Source organism: Aotus nancymaae, unplaced genomic scaffold, assembly GCF_030222135.1.
Source record: "Aotus nancymaae isolate 86718 unplaced genomic scaffold, 86718_ANA_hifiasm-v0.15.2.pri h1tg000028l, whole genome shotgun sequence".
NCBI classification, from domain to species: domain Eukaryota; kingdom Metazoa; phylum Chordata; class Mammalia; order Primates; family Aotidae; genus Aotus; species Aotus nancymaae.
The window spans coordinates 16,346,870-16,355,642 of record NW_026988441.1 but is presented as its reverse complement, the minus strand read 5'-3'; the positions used below and the strand labels follow the sequence as shown (position 1 = coordinate 16,355,642).

The following is an 8,773-nucleotide window of genomic DNA, read 5'->3' as shown; positions in this document are numbered from 1 at the left end:
GACTACGTTTCCCAAAGGCCCCCACGTCACGCGTTGTACACTTACGCCGTTACGTCTTGACGCACGGAGCCTGTCTGCAGCCGCCAGGTGAGTGGGTGGCCTCACCCGGAGCGGCTCGCCGCTTTTGGGTTGCAGCTTCGAAAAGGAAGTTCCTGTGTGGTACTGGGAATACCGGTGTCCTGGCTGGGGCTCGGTGCTGACAGGAAAGGAAGAGTGCTCTAGGCTAATTACTTATGGAAATTGGCCTTGCGAGTGCGGAGGGGTGTCAGCACCGTCACTTTGGTTCCGGGAGCGGCGGGGGCGTGGTGCTAGTTGTGTTCCTCCTTTCCGAATTTATGTGTGTGCATCCTGGAGCCCCTATCCGCGGGTAAAACTGGCACCGTCACTTTGGGATAGGGAGCCTAGAGAGGCGTGTGTTACTAGTAGCGTTCCTCCGCTCTGGACGTGTGCGTGTGCGCTTGTGCGGCCGCGGGGTGGGCTCACCTGCCGCCTGGTGATGCTCCTACCCCTTGGCCCCTCCCGGGCCTCAGTACTCCTCGTGTGACACCGACGGCCGGGAATCGCGCGGCTACAGCTGCTGCAGTTCCTTGGCAGAGAATGAGGCTCTTTTGAAGTTTCCCTGATAGTGAGGCTTTGCCCCGGAGGTGTCTTAGGAAAAGACCATTGTTATAGATGTTGTATTCTAGCTTGAGAGCCCTGTGAGGAAGACTAATCTTTCTCTTGAGGGTGTGATTCTAAATTGTTTTGTCTGCTGTGAGAGCGCTGATGTTCTGTGATTCTTTTTTCTTTTCTCTGTTCTGCGTTTTCTAAGAGAGGCACCCAGAGGAAAAGAATATCGTACTTCTGAAAGTCTTGTGTGAAGTTCCTATTTTCTTTCTAACCTCACATTTCTTCCTTTCCGAAACATTTTTTACCTCCAGCAATGTCTTACTAACGAAGAACCAGCCATTCTAGTGACTGGTCCTTAGGCACCCCATAAATGATGCTCTGGGGATGGGTTAATCAGTCTAGCTCTACTCCCCAGCTACACTACACCTCTCCTTTCCACCTAATGGTCTAAGGTTTTGATGAAAAATAACTATTTTTCTGGAGGGAAATTTGAAGACTTTTTAAATTTTAACTATTGTGGATGTTTTCAAGCAGGATAGAGAATACTACAAACCCCAACATGTCCAACACATACCTGTAATTAAAAACATTTGTAAATACCTTTGTATCAGTCCTTCCCCCTATTTTCCTGTAGTATTTCAAAATTGTGTTGTATCCTCTTATACATATATGACCAAAAATGACATTATATTTTAAAATAACGACGATGCTGTTATACCAACATTAAAAAAAATAACTAACAGGGCTGGGCGTCGTGGCTCACGCCTGTAATCTCAGCACTTTGGGAAGCTGAGGCTGGCGGATCACAAGGTCAGGAGTTCTAGAGCAGCCTGGCCAACATGATGAAACCCCGTCTCTACTAAAAATACAAAATTTAGCCGGGCGTGGTGGTGGGTGCCTGTAATCCCAGCTACTTGGGAGACTGAGGCAGGAGAATTGCTTGAACCCAGGAGGCGGAGGTTGCAGTGAGCCAAGATCATGCCATTGCACTCCAACCTGGGCGACAGAGCAAGACTCCATCTCAAAAACAAACAAAACTAACAACAAGTTTGTTTCTTATGTTGGTATAACAGCGTGGTGGTTAGTTCGTAATATGAAATAAAAAATTTTTGAATATGGGTATACCCCCATATTCAGATTTTCCCAGTTCTTTCAAAGACATATTTTTACAGTAGGTTTGTTCAAATCTGGATCAAAATAGAGTTCACACATTGCACTTGGTGGCTAAAACTCTTAAACTTCTTTAATCCATGACCGTTTCCCTCCTGTGTTTTGCTTTGGTTTGTTTTAATTGATGCTGCTGATTTGTAGAAAAACTAGATCATTGGTCCTGTAGAATATTCTGTATTCTGCTTTTAGCTGATTGCTTCCTTGTACTGTCATAATTTTTTTCCATTCCTTCGTATTTCTGTAAACAGGCAGTTAGATCTAGAGGCTTGATCAGATTCAGATAAGATTTTCCCTAAATCACCTTTTTAGGGAAAAGTAATTCATAGTTGGCACTGTGCACTTCCTATTACATCACATCATGAGGCCTTTACAGTCTGGTGTCCCACTTTCAGTGATGTCATATTGTTGTGTTTAAATGTTGTTCATTTAATCCTTTCCTTTTTTGCACCTAAATTAGCATGCATTCTCAATGAGGGTGGAGGATATCTCAAACTTGTTTTTGACAAGGAAGAGGACAAAAACTCGTAGGTATTACAATGATCTGTGGTCCTCCAAAGGACCACAGTATATATGTATGTATGTGTGTGTATCTATATATATATTTTATATATATATAGAGAGAGAGAGAGAGAGAGTATATCTGTGGTAATCAAATTTCATGAGAGTGGTGGCTATTAGAGAAAAGTATCTAAAAAGGCTCCTAGGGATATGACCATGAAAAATTTTAAAAAGGATAAGAAGCACTGACCTAAAGATTGTAACGTCCACTTATGATTGATACCAAGATTCATTCATGTTTTTTTTCCTCTGTCACCCAGGCTGGAATGCAGCAGTGCAATCTTGGCTCACTGCAGCCTCCAACTCCTGGTTCAAGTGATTCTCCTGCCTCAACTTCCCAAGTAGCTGGGATTACAGGCATGTGCCACCACTTCCAGCTAATTTTTGTATTTTTAGTAGAGATGGGGTTTCACCTTGTTGCCCAGGCTGGTTTCCAATTCCTGACCTCATGTAATCCACCCACCTCAGCCTCCAAAAGTGCTGGGATTACAGGCATGAGCACCACATCCTGCCCATTATTTCATTAAGGGTTACATATGGTGATTTGTAAAAATTCTCTCAATTCCTTCAGCATTTATTAGTTACAGTTCTTCTATATATAAGAACTTTTCTTCATCAGGTATATGATTATTATAAAATACAGTTTATGGCCAGATCTGGTGGCTCACACCTGTAATCCCAGCACTTTGGGAAACTGAGGTGGGCACATCACCTAAGGTCGGAGTTTGAGACCAGCCTTACCAACATGGAGAAACTCCGTCTCTACTGAAAATACAGAATTAGCCGAGCGTAGTGGTACACGCCTGTAATCCTAGCTACTCAGGAGACTGAGGCAGGAGAATTGCTTGAACCTGGGAGGTGGAGGTTGCAGCTGAGATCCCACCATTGCATTCCAGCCTGGGCAACAAGAGTGAAACTCGGTCTCAAAAAAAAAACAAAAAAAGTTCATATGGAAAGGCAGATTAATTGATTTGATTCTTTATTTTTATGTACTAATTTTCAGATAAATGAGTTGATGCCCTACAAACTTCTAAGGAGTTCCAAAAGTGAGTGAGTTTGATTTGAATACCATTTGTTTTAAACTATTGCTAGCATTATTCTTTTTTATATAAACTGCTCTTTATTAAGCCAGTGGTAGTCCTTTCCAGGCAGTTCCTATGTCTTTCTGACATGATTCTAGTAGAGTTGATAGTGTATTTGTTTTCTGGCAAAACAGATCTCAAGATCACCTTGTACATTTCCTATGCCAGGCCTGAAATGAGCCATTTCTCTAAGGAGTTTTGATTCCTCTTGTGGTATATAGTGTACAGTGACCACTGTGTGGGCATTAGAGTTTCTCATTGCCATAGGACTGTCATTTATTGCAGGCCATTTCATGGAACAAAGCTAATAACTCATTTTTAAACTATAAATCATGAATCATGAATTTATAATAATATTTCAGTTCAGACAAGTAATAAGAGTATTTTCTTATTTGATTTTATACTCATATCTCTCTTTTATGCTAACAATATTGGTTGCTAAAACATTAATATAATTTATCTTCTTTATTCTAAAATATAATTGTTTGAAAACAACTGATACTACTGTTAAGATAGAGAATGCATTTTAGATTTCTTTTGGTTTTTATATTTTGCTATATTTAAGGTTCATGGATTACATTTGGTTATGCCTCTTTAGTCTCTTAATTAAAAATCAATACTCACATAGCAGTGATTTTTGAAAAAATTTTACTTTGATGTAATATTATACTTACAGAAAATTTGCAAAAATAGTAGGAAAAAACTCTCATATGCCCTTACGTATTTACCAGTTTTTAACATTTTGCTTTTTTGTTTGCTAATTCTCTCTACATATATACTTTTCTTCTGAACTACTTGATAGTAATTTTCAGACATCATTTTCCTTTATCTATAATTACATTACTGTATTTTCTGAGCACAGGGACTATAACTGTAATTCATTGATTAAAATGAAGAAATGTAGCAGAGATATAATAATTGTCTAATCCAGAGTTCATAGAAGAATTTCACCAATTTTTCTAATTTTGTCCTTATAGCCTTTTTTGCCCCTTATCTGGTGTCCAATCCAGAGTCTTATCTAGGATCAAACATTTCATTTAGTTATCACATCTCTTTAGTCTGTTTTAATCAGAAACAATTCCTGGACTTTTCTTTGATCCTTTGCGATCCTGACTTTTTTTGAAATCTACAAGCCAGTTGTTTTGTAGATTGTCTCTCAGTTTATATGTGTTTGTTGTTTCCTCATGATTCAATTCAAGTGCGCATTTTTTTGCAGGAATACTGCTTCAGTTCATTGCCCAGCACCTTCAGTTAGTTGCTTTTTATATTATGCCCGGATCTATAGGTGTATCTTTAAGGAAGTTAGTCCGAGAGAGATCCAAGATGGCTGATCACTAAGAGCTCGGGCTCTTAGTTCCCAGTGAAAGTGCAGAGAATGAGAGGACGCCACACTTACAGACGAATATTTGTTGCTCACGGACCAGGAGATTCCCAGCAGAGGAGCCCCACATGTCGCCAGGGTGACTCTTGTGGCTGGCGCGGCGGTTTTGCTGGTGCCTTAGCATGGCAGTTCTTGGTGCAGAGTCCGGAGATTCCTGGGCAGAAAAGCACCATCCATCTTAACACCGCTGTTTTGGCCAGCGCAGTGAATTGCTCAGATTTCAGCGCTGGGAATCAACAAGTTGGACGTCTGCTCAGAGACCTAGTTAGAAAGTCGGTAATTACAAAGACAACAGACGGATAAATATATAATGAAGGGAAGAAATCAGCATAAAAAGGCAGAGAATACTCAAAATCAGAATGTCTCTCCCTCTACAGGGGATCACAATTCCTCATCAGTAATGGAACAAGGCTTAATAGATTACGAGTGTGTTCCCATAACAGAAGCAGGTTTCAAAACATGGGTGAAAAGAAACTTCTGTGAATTAAAAGAACTTGTTCTAACCCAATGCAAAGAAACTAAGAACCTTGAGAAAAGGTTTGACAAAATGTTAACGAGAATGGACAATTTAGAGAGGAATATAAGTGAATTGATGGAGCTGAAAAACAACATGAGAACTTCGCGAAGCATGCAGAAGTTTAAACAGTTGAATTGATCAAGTAGAAGAAAGGATATCAGAAGTCGAGAACCAGCTCAGTGAAATGAAACAAGAAGACAAGATTGGAGAAAAAAGGATGAAAAGGAATGAGCAAAGTCTCCAGGAAATATGGGACTATGTGAAAAGACCTAATTTACATTTGATAGGTGTACCTGAATATGATGAAGAGAATGGATCCAAGTTGGAAAATACTCTTCAGGATATCATTCAGGAAAACTTTCCTAACCTGGCAAGGCAGGGTAATATTCAACTCCAATACAGAGAACACCACAAAGATATTCTTCAAGAAGACCAACCCTGAGGCACATAATTGCCAGATTTATTAAGGTTGAAATGAAGGAGAAAATACTAAGGGCAGCCAGAGAGAAAGGTCAGGTTACCCATAAAGGGAAACCTATCAGACTTATAGGAGACCTCTCAGCAGAAACCCTACAAGCCAGAAAAGAGTGGGGACCAATATTTAACATCCTTAAAGAAAAGAACTTTCAACCCAGAATTTCCTATCCAGCCAAACTAAGCTTTATAATCGAAGGAAAAATTAAATCCTTTGCGAACAAACAAGTACTTAGAGAGTTCACCACCACCAGGCCTGCTTTACAAGAGCTTCTGAAAGAAGCACTATACATATAAAGGAACAACCAATATCAGCCTTTCCAAAAATATATCAAAAAGAAAAGAACATTAACACAACAAAAAATTTACACTAACTAATGGGCAAAACAGCCAGCTAGCATCAAATGCCAGTATTAAAGTTATATGTATTCTAATCGGATAAAAAGCCAAAACCCATTGGTATGCTGCATCCAGACCCATCTCACATGCAACGATACACAAAGACTCAAAGAGAAGGAGGAAGATTTATCAACCAATCAGAGAGTAAAAATAAACAAATAAATAAAAAGCAGGAGATGCAATTCTCGCCTCTGATAAAGTAGACTTTAAAGCAACAAAGAGCAAAAGAGGCAAAGAAGGACATTACATAATGGCAAAAGGACAAGAAGAGCTAACGATTTTATAGATCAACGAGACAGAAAATTAACAAGGACATCCAGGACTTGAACTCAGACCCGGAACAAGTAAACTTAATAAACATTTATAGAACTCTCCACTTCAAATACATAAAACATACATTACCACCTTACACCTATTCCATAAGTGACTACATAATTGGAAGTAAATCACTCCTCAGTAATCGCACAGCATTTCATAGGTTTAAATGAAATATTGGTTGGCTGCTCATTTGTTATTTTCTTCCCTTATTCCTTCCTGTTTACATCAAGTACAAGTATAATTATTGGTATAAAAGAGGTTTTCAATACCCATTACTAAACTGTATTCCAGCCTGGACAAGAAAGCAATACTCCCATTCTCTCTCTCTCTTTCTCTTCCTTTTTCCTCCTCTTCTTTATTCTTTTTCTTTCTTTAAAAAAAAATAAAATAAATAAGGAAGTTAGTCCAATAGGATCTTAATGGTATTGGAATCAGAAGTCTTCTCAATTTAGTTTCAATCTGAATATCTCTTATTTAAATGAGGTTGAACATATTTTAAATGTTTAATGACCATTAACTTTTCTTTTTTGTGAATTGCCTGTTTTCCATTTAAAATAACGACTATCTTTCTCTTGATTATTTTCTCTTGATTTTTAAAATACAGCTCTTTGGATTTTAGGAGTCTCTGTTTTTGCTTTAAGTTGTGGATATTTTCTCCCATTTTGTCATCTGTCTGTTTGTATTCTTTAGGCAATTTTTAAATATAGTAACATTTATTCATATAATTGTAAGACAGAGAATTTTCCCCTCTGAAATTAAGAATGACAGTCTGGTTTTCCTTCTAGCATTTTTATGATTTCTTTTTCTTTGAGATGGAGTTTTGCTATTGTCACCCAGGCTGTAGTGCAGTGGCAAGATCTTGGCTCTCTGTAAACCCCACATCCTGGGTTCAAATGATTCTCCTGCCTTAGCCTCCCAAGTAGGTGGGACCACAGGCACCCGCCACCATGCCCAGCTAATTTTTGTATATTTTGTAGATACTGGCTTTTGCCATGTTGGTCAAGCTGGTCTCGAACTCCTGACCTCAGGTGATCCACCTGCCTTGTCCTCCGAAAGTGCTAGAATTACGGGCGTGAGCCACTGTGCCCGACCAATTTATTTTTTAATATTTAGATCTCTTATATATTTGGAGTTAATTTTGGTGAATCCCTTATAAATGGGGGATTTGAATCCCTTATAAATGGGGGAATTGAATCCCTTATAAAATGGGGATCCAATTTTACCTTTCTCCAGTAACATTTACTGAATAATCCATCTTTCCTGAGAGATGAGAGATTCTATTCTGTTATATTAATCTTTTTTTTTCATTCATATGCCAGTATCCAACTATTTAAAAATAAAATTTCAACTTTTAATTTTAGATTCAGGGGGTACATGTACAAGTTTGTTACATGGGTGTATTGTGTGATGCTGACGTTTGGGATATGAATAATCCAGCCACCCAGGTAGTGAGCAGGGTACCTGATAAGTGGGTTTTCATCCCTTGCCCTCCTCCTCCTCTCTCTGCTCTAGTAGTTGCCAGTGTCCATGTTCTCATCTTTATGTCCATGTGTATTCAATGCTTAGCTTCCACTTGTAAATGAGAACATGTGGTATTTGGTTTCGTTTCTGTGTTAATTCACTTAGGATAATGGCCTCTAGCCACATCCCTGTTGGTGCAGAGGACATGATTTCATTCTTTTTTACAGTATCCAACATTTTAATTTTTGTATTTTTAGTAGCCATGTTGGCTGGGCTGGTCTCAAACTCCTGACCTCAAGTGATCCACCTGCCTCGGCCTCCCTGGGGTTACAGGCGTGAGCCACCGCACCCAGCCAACCCATGTATTCTTAATGAAGATGATATTGCCTCCAAAAAGGTGAAAATTGGTTATGGGGGAGGACAAAATCTTAGATAGTACGATGGCTTATGGTGCTTCAAAGCTCAGCTATACCCAACAGAATCTTATTTCTCATTATTATTATGAGACATAGTCTCACTCTGTCGCCCAGGCCAGAGTACAGTGGTGTGATCTCGGCTCACTCTGCCTCCCGGGTTCAAGCAGTTCTGTGCCTCAGCCTCCTGAGTAGGTGGGATTATAGGTGGCCACAACTACTCCTGGCTAATTTTTGTATTTTTAGTAGCCATGTTGGCAGGACTGGTCTCAAACTCCTGACCTCAAGTGATTCACCTGTCTCGGCCTCCCTGGGATTACAGATGTGAGCCACCATGCCCAGCCAACCCATGTATTCTGTTTTTTTTTTTTTTTTTTGAGACGGAGTTTCA

General features: G+C 39.5%; 1 protein-coding gene across 5 annotated transcripts in view; it reads left to right on the top strand.

The window, feature by feature from the left end:
* Positions 1-35: 35 nt before the first annotated feature.
* The window catches only part of ZNF571 (zinc finger protein 571), a 32,972-nt gene continuing 24,234 nt past the window's right edge, over positions 36-8,773 (top strand). For 2 of the 5 annotated variants that reach the window (XM_012436625.2, XM_064381386.1), the window contains exon 1: positions 3,205-3,383. The gene's annotated coding sequence lies outside the window, so the exon portion shown is untranslated. Of the gene's footprint in view, positions 88-2,292; positions 2,308-3,204; positions 3,384-8,773 lie in introns of those variants that run through there. The other 3 variants (XM_064381387.1, XM_064381388.1, XM_064381389.1) reach the window with 3 other exon arrangements.